This window comes from Bactrocera tryoni, chromosome 5 (genome assembly GCF_016617805.1).
Source record: "Bactrocera tryoni isolate S06 chromosome 5, CSIRO_BtryS06_freeze2, whole genome shotgun sequence".
Lineage (NCBI taxonomy): Eukaryota > Metazoa > Arthropoda > Insecta > Diptera > Tephritidae > Bactrocera > Bactrocera tryoni.
Genome location: NC_052503.1, coordinates 70,930,760 through 70,948,156, shown reverse-complemented (window position 1 = coordinate 70,948,156; position 17,397 = coordinate 70,930,760). Strand labels below are relative to the sequence as shown.

The following is a 17,397-nucleotide window of genomic DNA, read 5'->3' as shown; positions in this document are numbered from 1 at the left end:
AAGCTTTTTCCAAAGCTTTCGTACTTATGCTCGTAAATATAGAAGCTTTCACGTTGACTTTACTTCTTTCACTGTTACAAACTTGCAAGGTTTTTTTAAGAAGCTTTCAAATAAAAAATCATTATTACGAAACGCGGAAATTCTAATAAGAAGTCAAAACTAGAATAGCACAAAATAATTTTTATCTCAATTTTAATTTACTGGGCAGTAAACTTGTGGAGCTTTTGCCAAAGCTTCGCTTATGTACTCTAGATTAGGCAGCTTTCATAGTAACATTGCTTTTCAAACTGTAATATATTTTCCGACCAACTATGAAAAGCTTTCGAACGAGCTTTCACATTGAAAATTCAATTTGGGGAATTAAAGGTCTTCCAGTAAGATGCTTTCATACAGAAATAATATATCAAGCAACTGAAACAATTTGATTTTCCATTACTGTATTTTTACACCCCACAGTCCGCAAAAAACACACTCAGATTTTGAAACTTTATCACAACAAAGCGTATGCACAATTTTGTGCAACAAATTTCATGCCACCGCAACTTTTATCCCTCGCCACATTAGCGCTCATTACAGAATCATTATATGTGCTTAATTAGTGACTACAATTTATAAATTAGAATTATGCTAAGCATTTGAGAGTGACTAATTCGTGAGCGGGCGCGCTACACTTTCGCAGACGCATAACAAAAGCGGTCGAGCTGACATATCAAGCCAAACGAAACTTGGCAGCCATGCTAAAATGCTCTAATGCAGTAGCAAATGCAGGTATTAGCACAAAACTTATAGATGCACGCATACATGCGCACATATGCGAGTATATATAGTGGTGTTAGTGTGGAGTGGCAGTGCTCGCCATAAACATAACAATAACAAATGTACATATTCGTGGCGTATGTAGCGCATAGTAAAACTATACAACATCTGCTAGTCATAACAATAATAGAATTTAGACGAAAGCAACAAAAACAATGAAATTTTGTGCATTGTTAGCATTAACAATGGACGGTTTTACAATGCGATTTAGGAATATTGCTAAGTATATAGGCAGAAATACATACATATATGAGCTTATACAGGCATGCATTTAGGCAACAGTATGTATGAATTAATGTGTGTGTGTGTTGAAGTGTATTTGTTGATGCGTATGTGCTGCTATATTGCTGCTGAGAACAAAGCATTCAACGCGCCATTGTTGTGTCTTTGTGGGAAGCCTAGAAAATGACTGCTGCTATGCAACGGCGCCGTGCAGCGAAGCTCATACTAATATGTTCTAACACATGCCTACCTATACCCAAATATATTTGTTTAGACACAACTGCCGTTTACTAATGCAAAATGCGTGACATATATAGTTAATCATATACTTAGCTTAGCAGCCGTGCTATTGTTTGACCAAATATTGCCAGGTATTTTCGTCGGTTTGTGAAATTCCAATTGCCAGCGCTGTTGTGCTATCGAGTTGGCTTCTCATGCCACCAGCCGCAGCGCATTCCAATTACCAAACAGCTTGTGTTCAATCATTACTGCTTGCATGTGCAAGCATAAAGGTAGTCAATATGAATAATATGTTTTTGTTTTCTCATATACATATGATCTCATATCATATATGATTAATTTTGCAGCAGCTAAGCTCGTCCTCAATATTCAAAGTATTGCGAGCTACATATTATCAGCGTGCTATACCACCAGTTAGCTTTGAAGTTTTGTGAGAGTGATAGTAGAGAAAATTGTTTGTAATTGACAAAGCTAACATTGATCAAATGAGAAATATCTGTTATATAACTTAAGCGCGCCGAAAAGTATGCTATGCTAGGAACTTTGAAAAATTTCTTTAATATAAATCTCCCAAAATTAGAGGATTTTATTCAAGTAGGCGAAGTTATAAACATTTAAACGTTGTTTAATACTTTAACTGATTTAAATATCAAATTTTTAGATAAAGGTATGTTACAGCAGTATATTTTATGTTTACTGAAACTACTTTCATCACTAATTGAGAACCAAAAGTATTGCCTACACTACGAAGCCTCCGTAAAAACGTATTATTTCTGATTAATGCGTAGTTATTAATGGAGGGTGTTATTACATAAATCCATTTGTGAGTTTTAAAAATCGAAAAAAAAAAATAATTATATCTCAAGTGTAGTAACTTTTCTGTTTGCTGTTACTACTCCCTCCACTAATTGAGCACTGAAAATGTTGCCTACACTAAGGCGCGTCCTTACAAATATATTACTTCTGGTTAGCTTACAGTTATTAATTTAGGGTAGTTATTAGTTATATCCACTTGTGAAAATAAAAAATCGAATAAATGTTTATATATCGAGTATGCATGTATTTGGAAAACTCTCCGCAAATTTAAAAAACATTTCCGGTAAATTTTTTTCAAGATATGGGCGTATGTGTGAGATTTTTTTATATTCAGTATTATCGGCTGTTAAATTTTTGAATGTTTTTTTTTCGAAACGCAACTTTCAGATGCGGTGAGAATATTTTCCCTCGAACACCTAGACTTTCTTATATAAATTTTTCAGATAACCATCGAAGAAACAAGAATTTGGATTATGATTTAAATTTTTTTAACCACACTGAAGTTTAATTTTTTTTAGAAAAACCCCTTATTTCGTACAACTGCCCATTTTTCGAAAATCAATTTTTCTAAAAGTAGGTCGATCAATACTAATTATTAATTAGATCAGTATTCATCTATGGTAACATATATATTTTTTTTTGTTTTTGGATTCGTTTGCAAGAATACAGAAAAAATCAAATTAAAAAAAATTAAAAAGGTAAAAAATTCCCAAAAATAGGAGCGATGAAGAGGGGGGTCTCAAAAATTTACATATCTACGATTTCAATTCTCCTCGCAATCTGAAACCAAAAATAATATTATTAAACGGGAATAATGTCGCAAAGTGTGGAAGTACGGAAAAATTAAAAAAAAGATTTCACGGAATGGCTACTGCCTGCAAAAAACCAAAATAAAAATTTTGTACATCTTGGCGCTTTCGAATTTTTATAAAATATTAAAAATTTAAATTTCGGTATATGAACAGTTCCAGACACAGAAAAGTCCATAAAAGACGCTATAAGAAAAAATTCAATTAAATCGTAGATTAATTCATTACCAAAGATCTCTTCAAAAAAATTTAAAAAAAAGTTTATATTTTCTGGATCGCAAGTAGATATAATCATATAACCCCTTGCTAAACATTAACATATATGCAACACTGACTCAAATGCAGTAAAAACATTAAATATAATATTTAAAAATTATTATAAAAGATTTTTAAAATTTTTTTTCTAACTTCTTGGCTGCTTCTCACCGCTACTCTATAGCCAACACTATTACATACAAGCTTTGCTTTCATAAACTTTGTTTTAATTCTATTAAACGATGCTCAACTCTCTTCAAGATACACTTCAACTTATAAGTCATCACTTGTTTAGTTCACCAAATTTCACTACACAGCCTTTAACCATCTTCAACCACCTTTGAACACATACCTTCTCCAATTTCTATTAATTTATTGTGTAATTTGAGACAAATACTTGCGGCTTACATAAATATTTATATGGTTATCAGTTGGCTCTGCCGAAGTGTGTTTAAAAATTTCATTAACTAGTAGCTTAGCAATAACCAAACACTGGTTGTTAGTGTATGAACGCAACTCATGCACAAACACACATGTAATACGTGTCAGCAACACCGGATATCAGCTTGCCAAAGCAGCCGCTTAAACTTGCACAAGGCTTATAGCAGTAAGCTGCAGATCGCACTGGTGCGCCATGGCGTATGAGCATCATTATGCTTGGTTGACTGCGATGCTACACAACTCTGAGTATACCTGCTTGTTTTTGGCAGCGGCAGCAGCAACGCTGGTAGTGGCAGCTACCATTTAATTAAGCTTAGAGCTGCGGCACAGCTTTGGCTTGTAAGAACACGAGTGTGAATGACAAATCCTTATGCTAAATATATGCTTAATACGCCACAGAGCGTAAGTTTGGCTGTCGAAAGCCGGCCGAAGGAGGTAAAGAAGCCGTGCAACCAATAATGCAAGGCACACGAAGTGAAGCGCAGGGATGATAATGCGGAATTTGTTAATGAGGAAGCAAGTAAAACACGCAGTAGCTGTGGAAGGTGCAACAAGAGACGAGCTAACAAAGTTTCGCATCCAAATAAAGTATAAAGTATTTATGCATACTTCATTATAAATACTCATATGTGTTACAGCCATGTGTCTGTATGTGTGTTGTGTGCGCTTAATGAAGCTTATGAAATATAGTCATGCATAGCTCTTGGTTATTATAGAGAGTTAGCCTTAAGTTAGATAGACTTGCAACACAAAGCCATTGTCAGTATATGCACAGCGCAATAGCAGCTGCTGTTGAGTTGAAGTTACATACAACAACAATAACAACAACAGAAAGCATTACAGTCTGCCAAATTTGCGGCAACTATTTCGGCTTGTGCACAAACAAAAGCAGCAAAGACGCGCTAATGTGGGTAGCTGCGTGTGTATGTGTGGTTGGAGCGCGTGAATATGACAACCACTCGACGACACTGCACTTACACACACACATAATTAAGTGCTGCTAGTTGAAAAGGTGCAACAGCAGCAAATAGTTTTAGTGCACACACACACACAGGAGTCTGTTCGCCACAAGCTGGCCTAAGGTGAAAAGTAATTATGAAACGCTGCTGTGGCTGCTCTTCTCCATGCAGCCAGCCATAATGAATTGTCTAGTTAGTGTATTAAACTTGCCACAGTTGTGTGTGCGTTTGTGTGCGCTTCGGCACTTGCGGCAGCTTGTGGCAAATGCAATCTCTTGCCGGCAGTGGCTTTATGCAACAACAATACATCACCGTGCTTAACATAATGGCAGTCGCATGCACTAAATGCTTGCAACTGTGCTTTGGTAGGTGAAACGAAACACACTCGTTGTTGCAACTAAATTCGAGCGTGGCATAGTTAAGGTCTCACTTGCCACTTCCGCTGCGCAGTAGCAAACAGACGCACGCGGCTACTACTTAACTGTGGCGTGTTGCATGGTTATTTGGTAGCTGCTTGTAGTTGTTGTTGGCATATGGTCTCATGGCTTGTCCTGTTAATAGCCGCTATTTGGTTGTTAATATTTCAAAGTGTCACACTCTGCTTTAGTGACCCAGTGCGTAGAGTTTATGCGACAAAAAAAATATTATTTGTCTATTTTTTTCTTTATGTAAAAATTCAATAAAGCTTTCTTAATAAACTTGTGGCTTAGCCTGAAAACGCTTTATGTATTTTAATAAATATAAAAAGAATATAAAATTCGGAAGATTTTGTCTATTTTTTTGCGCACGCCTCTGGAATTGATTAAGTTGTTGTTGTAGTCAAAATCCACTCCTTCTTCTATTCCATTTTTCATTTTCTAGCAAAGCCTCTCTTTCTCTCTCCCTCTCTGTTTCTATTTTTTCTCCCTACCTCTCTCTTACCGTCCTTTCCTCTCTATCTCTTTCTCTATTTCTATCGCTATTTCTCTCACCCTCACTTTTCATTTTTTAACTAAGCCTACCTCTCCCTTTCTCTCTTTTTCTTATTCTCCTTCCCTTTATGTCATTATTTTTCTCCATTTCGCTCTCTCTTTCTCACACTTTCCCTCTCCTGCTCACATTTTACTTTATAACTTACTCTCCCTCTCTGTTTATCTCTCTCTCTCTCTCTAGCTCGCTCTATCTCTCTCTCTTTTTCGACCTCCCTCCCTCCCTCTCGCTTTCTTTATTTTGGTTATAGATCCAAAACATCCAAATCGATACACTTTTTACTTCTCCTTAAGTAGGTCTCTCGCTTTCTAAATATTTTAACAATATTATATTATTCTTCTCTTTCTGAATAAGTCTTTCTTTATCTTCTAGTTTTGCCTTTTCGATGAGGCCTTAAGTCTTTAGTTTTGTAAAACAATTTCGCTACAGCTCTATAAATAGCTTTTCCTATATATCAAACAACTCTCCATAGCTCTTTCTCTTTACTATGGTTGCAGATCCAAAGCATTTAGTTTCAATTATATTTTTACTTTTTCTTAACTAGTTCTATCTCTTTCCGAATACACAAATATTATTATGTTATCTTTCTCTTTCTTAATAGTTCCTTAAGTTCTTAACTCTCTATCCCTCTATAACATTTTCTCATATATAGTTCTTTCTCAATAAAATTTTTTCTTATATATATAGCTCTTGCAGATCCATATACTCTGCTTTCTCCGTACAGTTTTTTAGGCAATTGTCTATAGCCATTTCGCTTTACTATGGTTACTGATCTTAATCCTACTATTTTCATTCTACAGCAGAAATATGCTCCCTACCTCAGTCTTATTTATTTCCTACTCATTTATTATAACTGAATACCTTATTTACACTTTTTCTCTCTATTTTGGTCGCTTGCTGATATTTTCGATTTCTTTACATTGTAAATATAAGAAGGTCTCAATAATTCAAATTTTTTTTCTTAAATATACATACAATATAATCGTTACCCTCCAAAACCTCACAAACTTCGTCCAGAAAATGGCGTCTGAGATGCGCTCATTCGCCTGAGTTTTCAATATATCAGAAGCCCTATGAGCCTCACTATGTTATGAAATAAGCCCCTAGACATAGCAAAAATACAACAAAACAAGCAATTAAATTTTGTTGCAAACAAAAATGAAGAAAAACAGCAAAACTGTATATAAGAAAATATTTCTCAATTAAATTCCACGAAAGTGGCATCAAAGGAAAGTGGCAGCAACAATTACACTTACAACTCAAATGGAAATACCGCTCTGAATTATTTGTATTTGTATTTGTATAAGTATGTGCATTTAGGCAATCACATGCCACTTGCAAGCCGCACAAATAGAGGCAATCATGCAAAGTTTCATGCGGTATTTTTGAACTTTTGCGCCTAAAGCTAGGCAACCATGTAACAGGCGCCACAAAGCAAGCATATCGAAAGTAAATGAGCAGCGCACAAGACTGTGCGTGAGTGTGTAGGTGATTTCTTAAGAGTTTGTGTCTAAGTGTGCGCTTGCTGTGAAGTTCCGAAAACGCTTTCATCTTACAAACACTTCATGCCAAATGCAAAATATTTCTCAAAGTAAAATTGTTAATAAAACTTAAGTAAAATTAATACTACACTTTATATGGCTTGCCAGTTTAACGAGTATGTGTGAATAATAAAGTGTCTATGTGTATGTGTGTGTATATGTACATATAAACACAAGTCCATTCACTTTTGTAAGCTCACCCCTGTGGCTGGGCATATAGGTAAATAAATTGGTTTCGTAACCACAAAACCAAACGAGCACAATTCAATGCATACCAACAGGCGCTGAAAGCGAAAGGTGGGCAAACAAAGCGCAAATGACACACAGTTACTCATGTAAGCACAATATATACAACTAGCTGTATAAGGGCATATAAAATTTACGCACACACATATATATAATACACGCTTGCACATATACATCAATTGAATTCAATGCGACGTCGGGCTTGATGCTGAAATAAATTTTTCAACTATGCAAACACTTCCCTACCGCACCACACTCCCACGCTTTTCACACCCGCACTGCCGCGAATGCCGCCACTTACCTTAGCCGTCACTAAATGGCAACATATGTTGCACAATTGAAGCGGAAACAAAAACGCCGTAACAACAAAGATGCTGGCGGCCATGGAAATGGTGATGGAAATAGGTAAATGTATAGACATAAATACACATATCCATATATATACATATGTATATATAGTTATATATAGATTATGGCGCAGGAATTTAATCTTGGCTGTAGTTGATGATATAAGCATAAAGTTGAATGGCATGCGGCTGCTGAGCAGCACTGTAGCTGACACTAGCTTGCTGCTGGCTGTAATGCTGAGTGCTGGAGCGCAGCGTAAATTGCAGCGCATTGTTGTTGTCAGTGATGGATTAAGCAACACTGCAAAAACAGAAAAAAAAATTTGCAATAAAATAAAATAACCCAAACATATTGGCAACGTGCTTGGGGCAATGAACACGCGATCACGTTGAAATACTATTACTCTGGTTGCTAGCAATCAGGCTACGCGGCAACTAGCTTGGCGCTGGCATACAAATGCAGGAAGGCCACATAGAGTTGTACTATTTCTGTCAGTAGATATGTTATATATAACGTTATATAATATAAAAGAAATGAATATGTGAAAGTATTCTTTTTTTGTGTATTTTTGTGCTTGAACGGATCTTGATTTAAAGCGCAGCATTGTGTAATGCCAGGCAATAACGCTCACTATCGACAGCGCAGCGTAAAACCGTAAAGCGTTATGTAGCAAAACGTGACTGCTCGCAATGACTTTTAGTTAGGTTTTTTGCGAATTTGCTATAAATTGAACAGCAACATTGTGTTTAAAAATTTGGAATAAAAGTTTTGGTTACATTTTTGGTTAAAGTTTTGGTTAAAATGTTTATAAATTGTTCTAAGTTCATAAAAAAACGAATATCTCAAAAGCATTTCAGTTTAGCAAATCTCCATAAAATTTGACGAAAATAATAATGAAATTTAGTTCTGAGAAAAAGGCTAATTGAACCGAACGGCTCCACTTGAGAAGGCAGTAACTTAAAAACTATTTGAAATCAATATGATATTCCCAAAGATGAAAAATAAAATAAATACATGAAAAAACATTAACTTTGGTAAAACTGAAACTATAATACCCTTCATAAATACAAAAAATGCCTTAGAAGAACTTTATATTCATACTGTACTATATGCTATAGCGATCCGATCAGAATAATTTCTTCTGAGATTGCACCTCGATCTTAATATATAACACATGTTAAATTTCACGAACATAACTCGTTAAATGCAAGAGTTTTTCATGCGAGCTCTCCATGCCAAACGTTCAGTTTGTATGCCATCTATATGCTATAGCAGTCCGATCTGACTAATTTCTTCGAAACTTTCATCATATTCTTAGACAATCGTCCACGCCAAATTTCGTGAAGATATCCCGTCAAATGATCAAGTTTTCCATACAAGTACATGTTTCCGATCGTTCAGTTTGTATGGCAGCTATATGCTACAGTGGTCCCATAGCAGTATCTTCGTCAAATAAGCAGCTTCTTGCAAAAGAAAAGACGTGTGCAAAATTTCAGCTGGATATCTCGAAAACTGAGTTGACTAGTTTGTGTATATACAAACATACATACGGGCGGACAGACATAGCTAAATTGACTCAACTCATCATGCTGATCATTTATATATGTATTTTATGGGCTATCTGGGCATAAGGGTACAGTTCAATGCAATGCTGATAATTACGCCCCTTAAGATATGCAATAGTAATCATCTATTTGAAAGTTTCTTTAAAAAATCTATTTAATCTTGCGCTTCATATAACTTGCCAAACAAATAGTACATAAAATGAGAACTATATATAAAGACAATCGTTCCACAATCTCCGCAATTTTAATTTAATTTGTGTGGTTAACAGGCATTTGCGTGTATGTGTGCCAGAATGACAGTGCATGAAAGAAACATCAAACCAAATACGCTGTCAGCAAGCAGCCCAACATACAATCAATCAACTCAAGCCAACTAACAAACAGCACACACACACACACACACACAGAGAGAAGAGTGGATTTTCGAAGACATATAAATTTGCACCCTATATTATTCATATATGCAACCACACATAGACATGCCATGTATTAGAAAATCGTTGTTGTGCAGCATAACGGCACTCATGTCTTGCTGTTATGTGGTTTAGTGCAAGTTCCTGTCTGCGACAGCACATGTGTGGGTCTGTGTACATTTCGCAATTAATTGAACTTTACTGCTGTGACGCGCCAACACCAGCGCGCACTCTTACGTCACACTCCGCCACGAAAAAAAAAAAACAAAAACAAGCAACACTCTAGCAGGCAACATGGCAAGCAGCCGTGCCAGCAACAGCAGTAGTGGCAACGTCAGCGGCAACGCCAGCAATTGCGGTGTTGCCACGTCTCCGTTATTGACATGTCTCGCTTGCTTTCGCCAGCATTAGTTATTGTTGTATAATATATTGTAGTTGCCTTGCGCCTTTAGCTTTGCACTTCATTCTAATAACATATGTGTCTGTTGGTTTAGTGGCGCTCACCGCCGTCTCTCCACCTGCGGTTAGTGTAGTCATCAATTGTCGGCAGCGCCAACGCCAGCGCGCCAATATAGCACATTGAAGTTGCCGTTGCCGTCTGTTGCCGCAATTGTTACTTACAACAGCCACATCAACGCCTCTCGCCACAAAACACAATCAAAACGTTGAATTGCAAGCCTGGCTTTTGCTAGTTGCTTAAAAATGGCAAATAAAAAATTTATAAAAAATAAAAATAAGAAGTGTGGCGAAAAATAGTTATCTTTGCTGGCCATGTGTTGCAGCAATTTACTGCGAATTTGCTGCTCATCATTTTGATGCCATTTTTTGTTTGCAAATTGCCACGAAACCGCGCTCCTCTACATTCGATCGTTCGCAGCTTTGTAGAAAGAAAATATAAAAAAACAATAAAAAATAAAAGTTCTACCAAATGGCTTAGTTAACTTGAACGTTGGCTTTGTTATTTCAACGCGACAAAAAAAGCAGAAAAGTGTTTTAGAAGAGAGCTGAAAGCATAAAAATGCTTATAATTCTGATCTGCTTACAAATTTTTGATACATTATAGTAATCTTGACCCAACTTTCGAGGAAAAATGTAGTTGTGCGCGGTCTTGTAAACATTATTTGAATTAATAAAGCAAAAATACCTTAGTATAGTCAAAAGTATACTCCAAATTATAGTCAAAAATATGCCCCAAATTATAGTCAAAGGTATACCCAAAAGTATAGTCAAAAGTATTCCCAAAATTTTAGTCAAAAGTATACTCCAAATTATAGTCAAAAGTATGCCCAAAGTATTGTCAAAAGTACCAGATACCCAAAATTCATGGACCCTACATTTCCATACCAAAAGTACCTTAGATCACCTAAGTCCCAACTTAAGTACTCCGTCAAAGATTAAAGCATCGAAAAGATTGATACTTTAACAATTTTAGAGCTATCAGCGCTCAGAGCTACATAAAAGCTCATACGAAGCTAAGCTCTAACATCAAATAAGTTTGACAGCTTCAAAAAACAAAAATATAGCACCACATATCTTAAAAGGATAAACGATGTAGTTGCTACTTGAATTAAAAAAACAAAAAAAACCTTAAAGTATACCCAAAAATTACCAACTCTATGTTTTACTGCTAATAGTAGACCTCGTAAGGCACAACTTAACTACTTCATCAAAGAATCAAGCCTTGGTAAGAACGCTACGTGGTTATTTGCTACATAAAAGCTCTCACGAACCTCATCTTTAATCTCCAATAGGTCAAAGCGTTTAAAAAAAATTTAATATACGAAAATACAGCCGTTAAATTAAGACAAACAGTCTAATTACTAACCAATTGCTACCCAAAAGTATACCCAAAAATTGCCGATTCCACGGTTTACTGCCAGAAGTAGATCACGTAAAGTACAACATACTAGTCCAAACCACGCAAAATTGTCTGCTTCTTTTTCATTAACGCTAACAATTCAGCAGCTCTTCAAATGAAGCTTGAAAAATGATGGACCGTTAGAAAAATCTTACAACAATAGCAATGCTTGCTTTCTCTTCTATTTTCAATGTTTTAATTTCCGAAAATTTCAGCGAAAATATCTGCAATCAATTACAACAACGCTCATAACTACTTCTACACAAATATTTTGATTAAATTAGCAGCAACAAAAGCAAAGTATCTCATATAACTGTTGAATGTGTGGCTTGTGTAATTCGCGCTGGTATGTGGCGGCAATGAATTTCGCTGAATCGACAGCAATTTCCAAAGACAGAGGTAATTGCATTGGAATTTCATAAGTGACTGGGCTGTAAAGCAAGCGCCTCTAAGTTCAAAGAGCTGCAATATTATTGGTATTTTCAAGAATCTCTTGTCTTATGAGATGTGGGGGAGCAATTGAGGTAACAAATATATTTACGAAGATGTTTAAGCTGCTATATATTTGTATTATTTTAATCACACTGTAGACGTCATAGATATCAAAACTCCGAGGTATAGTTATGAAAATTAAATACCTAGAGCTTTGGGGAGAATAGCATGACAAAATTTTCTCTTAAACTGTCCTGCATTGAATTATAAAAAGAAAATTAATTATAATAAATTCATTCTAAAGAATATATTGTGTATCTTATAATTTATTTATACCATCATATATGTAAATATATATATATATATTTACGTATTATTAAATTTATATAAAAATCTATGAATTATTAAATTTTTCTTTAAATCTAACTAATCAAATAATATACAGTTATTGTGCTTTTATCGCTTTATCCCACTTAGCTTCTAACCCACATATATGTATTTATATGAGTGTTGTTCTGGTTTGATTGTATTAATTAAGAAAACCGTTTGTTTCAAAAATAATATAATCAAAACAAAATAAAAAATCTGTATTATTGTAGAAAAATATAAAAATATGAGACAAATCAACCACAAAAAAAAATATTTATTTCGAAAATCGAAAAAAGGAAACAATTTTATATTTTACCGAGTTCAATTAGTTTTTATTATTATTTTATTGTTATTGAATGTTGTTGTTAATTGATGTTGTGCGTAAGACAAAGAAATAAACACAGCTCAAAAGAATGACTAGAAATGACTATTGAAATATCAAAAAAAAACAAAATAATTAAAAAAGATTTAAAATAAATTTAAAAAAATAAAGGAAATTTTCTTGTTGCACAAACCAATTTTTTTAATCAAACGAAATGTAAGAAATAAAATTATCACATAATTAAAAAAAATTACGAAATTCGAAATCCTTAAGCATATGTTTTCTAAATTTCTAAAAATTGGTATATCACATTTTTCAAAATATTCAATATTATTACTTTTTAAAACAATTTTAATAATGAATATTTGATTTAAAAAAAATTAAAAAAAAAACAAATTAATTACAAAATTTCAAAAAAATTAATTCAAAAATTTATAAAAATATTACAATTAAAAAAATATTATTTAAAAAACTAAACAAATAATTTTATTAAAAAATCTAGAGCACTAAAAACTTCTAATTTTAAAAATATTTTTAAATACAAAAGTTTCTACAAAATAAATTTACCCGCTAAAAGATTTCGAAAGAAAATCAGGAAATCCAAAAACATTTTTAAATATTAAAACTATTTTTGAATACGAAAAATTTGGACATAACTTACTCGTTGAATCATACAAAAAAAAAATTAATCGTTGAATTTCCCACAACTTTCACAAAAAAATTTTAACGAGTAAATTTTCCAAAACATAAAAACAAATTTAGTCGCTAAATTTAACAAAATAAATTTATTCGTCGGATTTTCCAAAACTTTCAAGAAAACTACTTCCTGAATTTTAGAAAAAAAATTACTTCCTGAATTTTACAAGAAAAATTTACTTGCAGAATTTTCAAATACTTTGAAAAAAATTTACTCGCTGAATTTTCAAAAAACTACTTCCTGAATTTTACAAAAAAAAATTGAGTCGCTGAATTTTCAAAAATATTGAACAAAATTTACTCGCTGAATTTTGAAAAAAAAATTACACGCTGAGTTGTCCAAAGAAAGTTTGCTCGTCCAATTTTTAAAAACTTTCTAAAAAAAATTTTCTAAAAGTTTATACAAAAAAAAATTACTGGTTGAATTTTCCAAAACTTTTAACAAAAAAAATTAAGTCGCTGATTTTTCCAAAATTGTATTCAAAAATTTGCCTTCCCACCTTTTACATTGCATTAATTGTTTTGATAAATGTTGTGCGTGTTATCACAATATTTCAAGTTATTAAAAGTATTTCTTTTAACTCGTTAATTGTTAAACACTACACGTTGAACATTTTTTAATCGTTACTCGTTAAACGTTAATGTGTTTTCTTTCACGTTACTCGTTAGTCGTTCGTTAACATGTTGCCGTTATGTCGCATCAAATGTTTATTGCGTAAACATTTACAATTACAACAACATCAACAACAATAATATTTATAAATTATTTTTTTTTCTTCTTCTTTTCTCTTCTTTTTCATTCTTGTATATGAAACCGAACCGTACGAATTTTAAAACGACAGCTTATCAATTAAACAACTGCTACAACGCCAACCGCACACAGGATGTCCAATGTAACAACAATGCCAGCAACGCTGCCGCATCTGCCCAGCGCGCCTGCGCAACAATGGCACTGTAAATACCAAGGCAAACGAACGTAAAGCGCCACTAAACACAAAGTGATAGATTGCATAACCAAAAGTGTGTAACAAATTGACAGTTTTGTGCGAAAAATGGCAAATGATTAAAATTGCTAAATAAAAAATAAAAAATTAAAAACAAATTAATTAAAAATATTATATAAAAAAAAAAATAATTACAAAACTGTAATCCATACGTCCAACGCTTACAAAAAGTAATAAAAGTAAAAGATTTCAATATTAATAAACTAAAAATTTATTTGAAATAGCAAATAGCAAAATTAACGAAATTTGTTAAAATTTCTTGCTCATAGCACGCATAGCAAATAATTTATATAAGTAAATAAATTTAAAAAAAATTACTAAAATATATTTGTGCATACACAAAACTCTTAGCGCCAATTGCAACTGCTTAGCTTTTCCTATACACTTGTGGTGATCAAACGTTTCAATTAATATACTCACTTATACATAATTTAGCTGTAAAAATTCAACGCGAAATTTGTAGTTTTAAACGCGTGCCTATTGTAACTCACGCTTTGGTGATAACGCAAAAGTCACTTGATATTATTAGCAAATAAAATTCATAAAAAAAGCAAGTAATGCTTACAAAAATTTAAAAGCACACACAATTTGAAACTCACACGTCCGCTGCTGTTACAAAAACATACCTTAATTACGCGAAAAATTAATAAATATTTTAAATTAAAACATTAAATGAATATTAATGCAAATATTAATTAACAATTAATTGAAATATTAAATAAACATTGCATTAATTTTAGATATCAAGTAAATTTAATAATTAAAGTTTCAAATATCTTAAAAACAAAAAATTAGAAATTTCTTAAAACCAATTAGCAAACTACCAACCATAAATACAGGGATAACGATTGAATTCAAAGAACAAAAAATACATAATATACAAAAAAAAATATTTAAATATTTCATGGCTTATATAAAATAGTTAAACTTTAAATAATTAAAAAAAAACACAACAATCAAATCCAAACAACATTACATACTTAATAATAATATAAGTTCTATTAGCAAATAACACTTAAAAAATCCAAAAACTGGACTCTAAAGAGCGCGGTTACCAAGGTTTCTATTCAAATAAAAAAGTAAGCAAATCATATATAATCTCTAAAACCACTATATATAGCAATATGCTTCCACATATATAAATTACTCATTAATTACAGCTCCCAATTTCAAAAAATATTATTTCTTACCCTTACTTACAGTTAAACAACTTAAATAGCGCCAAAACAAGAACAGCGAACATCAAATTAGCTTCAGATTATGTATTTTGCATATACATTGTGACAGAAAAAGCACCCGGAAATTGCAAACAATATGTATATTATTTAATTATTCATTATTGTTTATTTTGTCGCCTTCAAATGAATCCCCACCAGTGGTAATACTCTTACGTAAACGATTTTTCCGTTCCTTGAAGCACTTTTCATAAGCACTTGTTGAGATAGCCTTCTGCTCCTTCTGCGAATTTTGTCTTACATCTTCCATCGACTGAAAACGGATCCCCCGGTGGGAATTCGCACGATCAAGCACGCGCAAAGAGACTTGTTTAAAGAACTCTTTTTGAAAAAGAGACGAGTTGCGCAAGAACGCGTCTTATACCCAAAATATGCATTAGACTCGCGAGAGATGTCGAATCCTTGTGCCATCTCTCTGACTTGCTTGACGATTCTCAAGCACCATATCCTTCACTTTTTTAATATTCTGAACAGTTAACGTACTCGAAGGACGTCCACAACGAGGCATGTCTTCAACGATCTATAGACCGTCTTTTAAGGCTTTGTACCACTCGTAGGCTTGTGTTTTTAATAAATCTAAATCACGGCAAGCCCTCTCCAACATTCGCAATGATGCCGCACATGACATTTGGTTATAAATACTAAATTTAAGACGAATTCTTTGTTCGATATTTTTATCCATTCTAAAAATCGCAAAGTACTGCTGAGGTGTACTAACTTAAGCAGCTGTTAACAAACTTAGCAAAATAAGTTTTATTTAATATCGTACTCGAGTAATTTAATTACAATTTCCGTAAGCTTTTTTGTCACAATTTTATAAGTTAATTTCACCTAAACGTAGTCTCCTTGAAATAAAATTATTTTCTTAGGAAACTTGGTTGATCCAAGGGTTTACTTTTAGCAATGGAAACAAATTTATTTAGGAAAAAATTATTTGAAATATATTTATTAGTATTTATATGTATATATATAGATACTATTGTAATATAAGAATTTCGGTTAAATAATTCTAAATTTAATTTCGGTTGTTTTTAAAATGGAAAATGTTTTAAATTTATTAATATTAAAGCAATTATTCGTCATTTAAATTGATTGCGCCTAAATGTATGTTTCTAAATTTTGCAGTTTAGTATAATTATTCTTAAATGCGTACTTCTATGGATATAAAAATATATATATAAGAAATCGATTGAGTCTAAATGGAAATTGGTTGGAACCTAGGGTATACTTTTATGGAAACAAATTTATTTAGGAAAAAATTATTTTAAATATATTTATTAGTATTTATATGTATATATATAAATACTATTGCAATATAAATTTCGGTTAAATAATTCTAAATTTAATTTCGGTTGTTTTTAAAATGGAAAATGTTTTAAATTTATTAATATCTTGAAAGCACCCAAAATTATTCGTCATTGACTTGCTTGACGATTCTCAAGCAACATATCCTTCACTTTCTTAATATTCTGAACAGTTAACGTACTCGAAGGACGTCCAGAATGAGGCATGTCTTGAACGATATATCGACCGTCTTTTAAGGCTTTGTACCACTCGTAGGCTTGTGTTTTTTATAAATCTAAATCATGGCAAGGCCTTTCCAACATTCGCAATGATTCCGCACATGACATTTGGTTATAAATACTAAATTTGAGACGAATTCTTTGTTTGATATTTTTATCCATACTAAAAATCGCAATGTACTGCTGAGGTGTACTGACTTAAGCAGCTGTTAACAAACTTAGCAAAATACATTTTTTTCATATCGTACTCGAGCAATTTAGTTACAATTTCCGTAAGCTTTTTTGTCACAATGTTAATAAGTTAATTTCACCTAAACG

General features: G+C 32.9%; 1 protein-coding gene across 7 annotated transcripts in view; it reads left to right on the top strand.

Moving 5' to 3' along the window:
* Positions 1–17,397, top strand: part of LOC120776614 (CUGBP Elav-like family member 4) — a 975,983-nt gene that overhangs the window by 737,871 nt on the left and 220,715 nt on the right. For 2 of the 7 annotated variants that reach the window (XM_040107410.1, XM_040107409.1), the window contains exon 1: positions 15,259–15,400. The exons of the other annotated variants lie outside the window; for them this stretch is intronic. The gene's annotated coding sequence lies outside the window, so the exon portion shown is untranslated. Of the gene's footprint in view, positions 1–15,258; positions 15,401–17,397 lie in introns of those variants that run through there. 7 annotated transcript variants of the gene reach the window in all.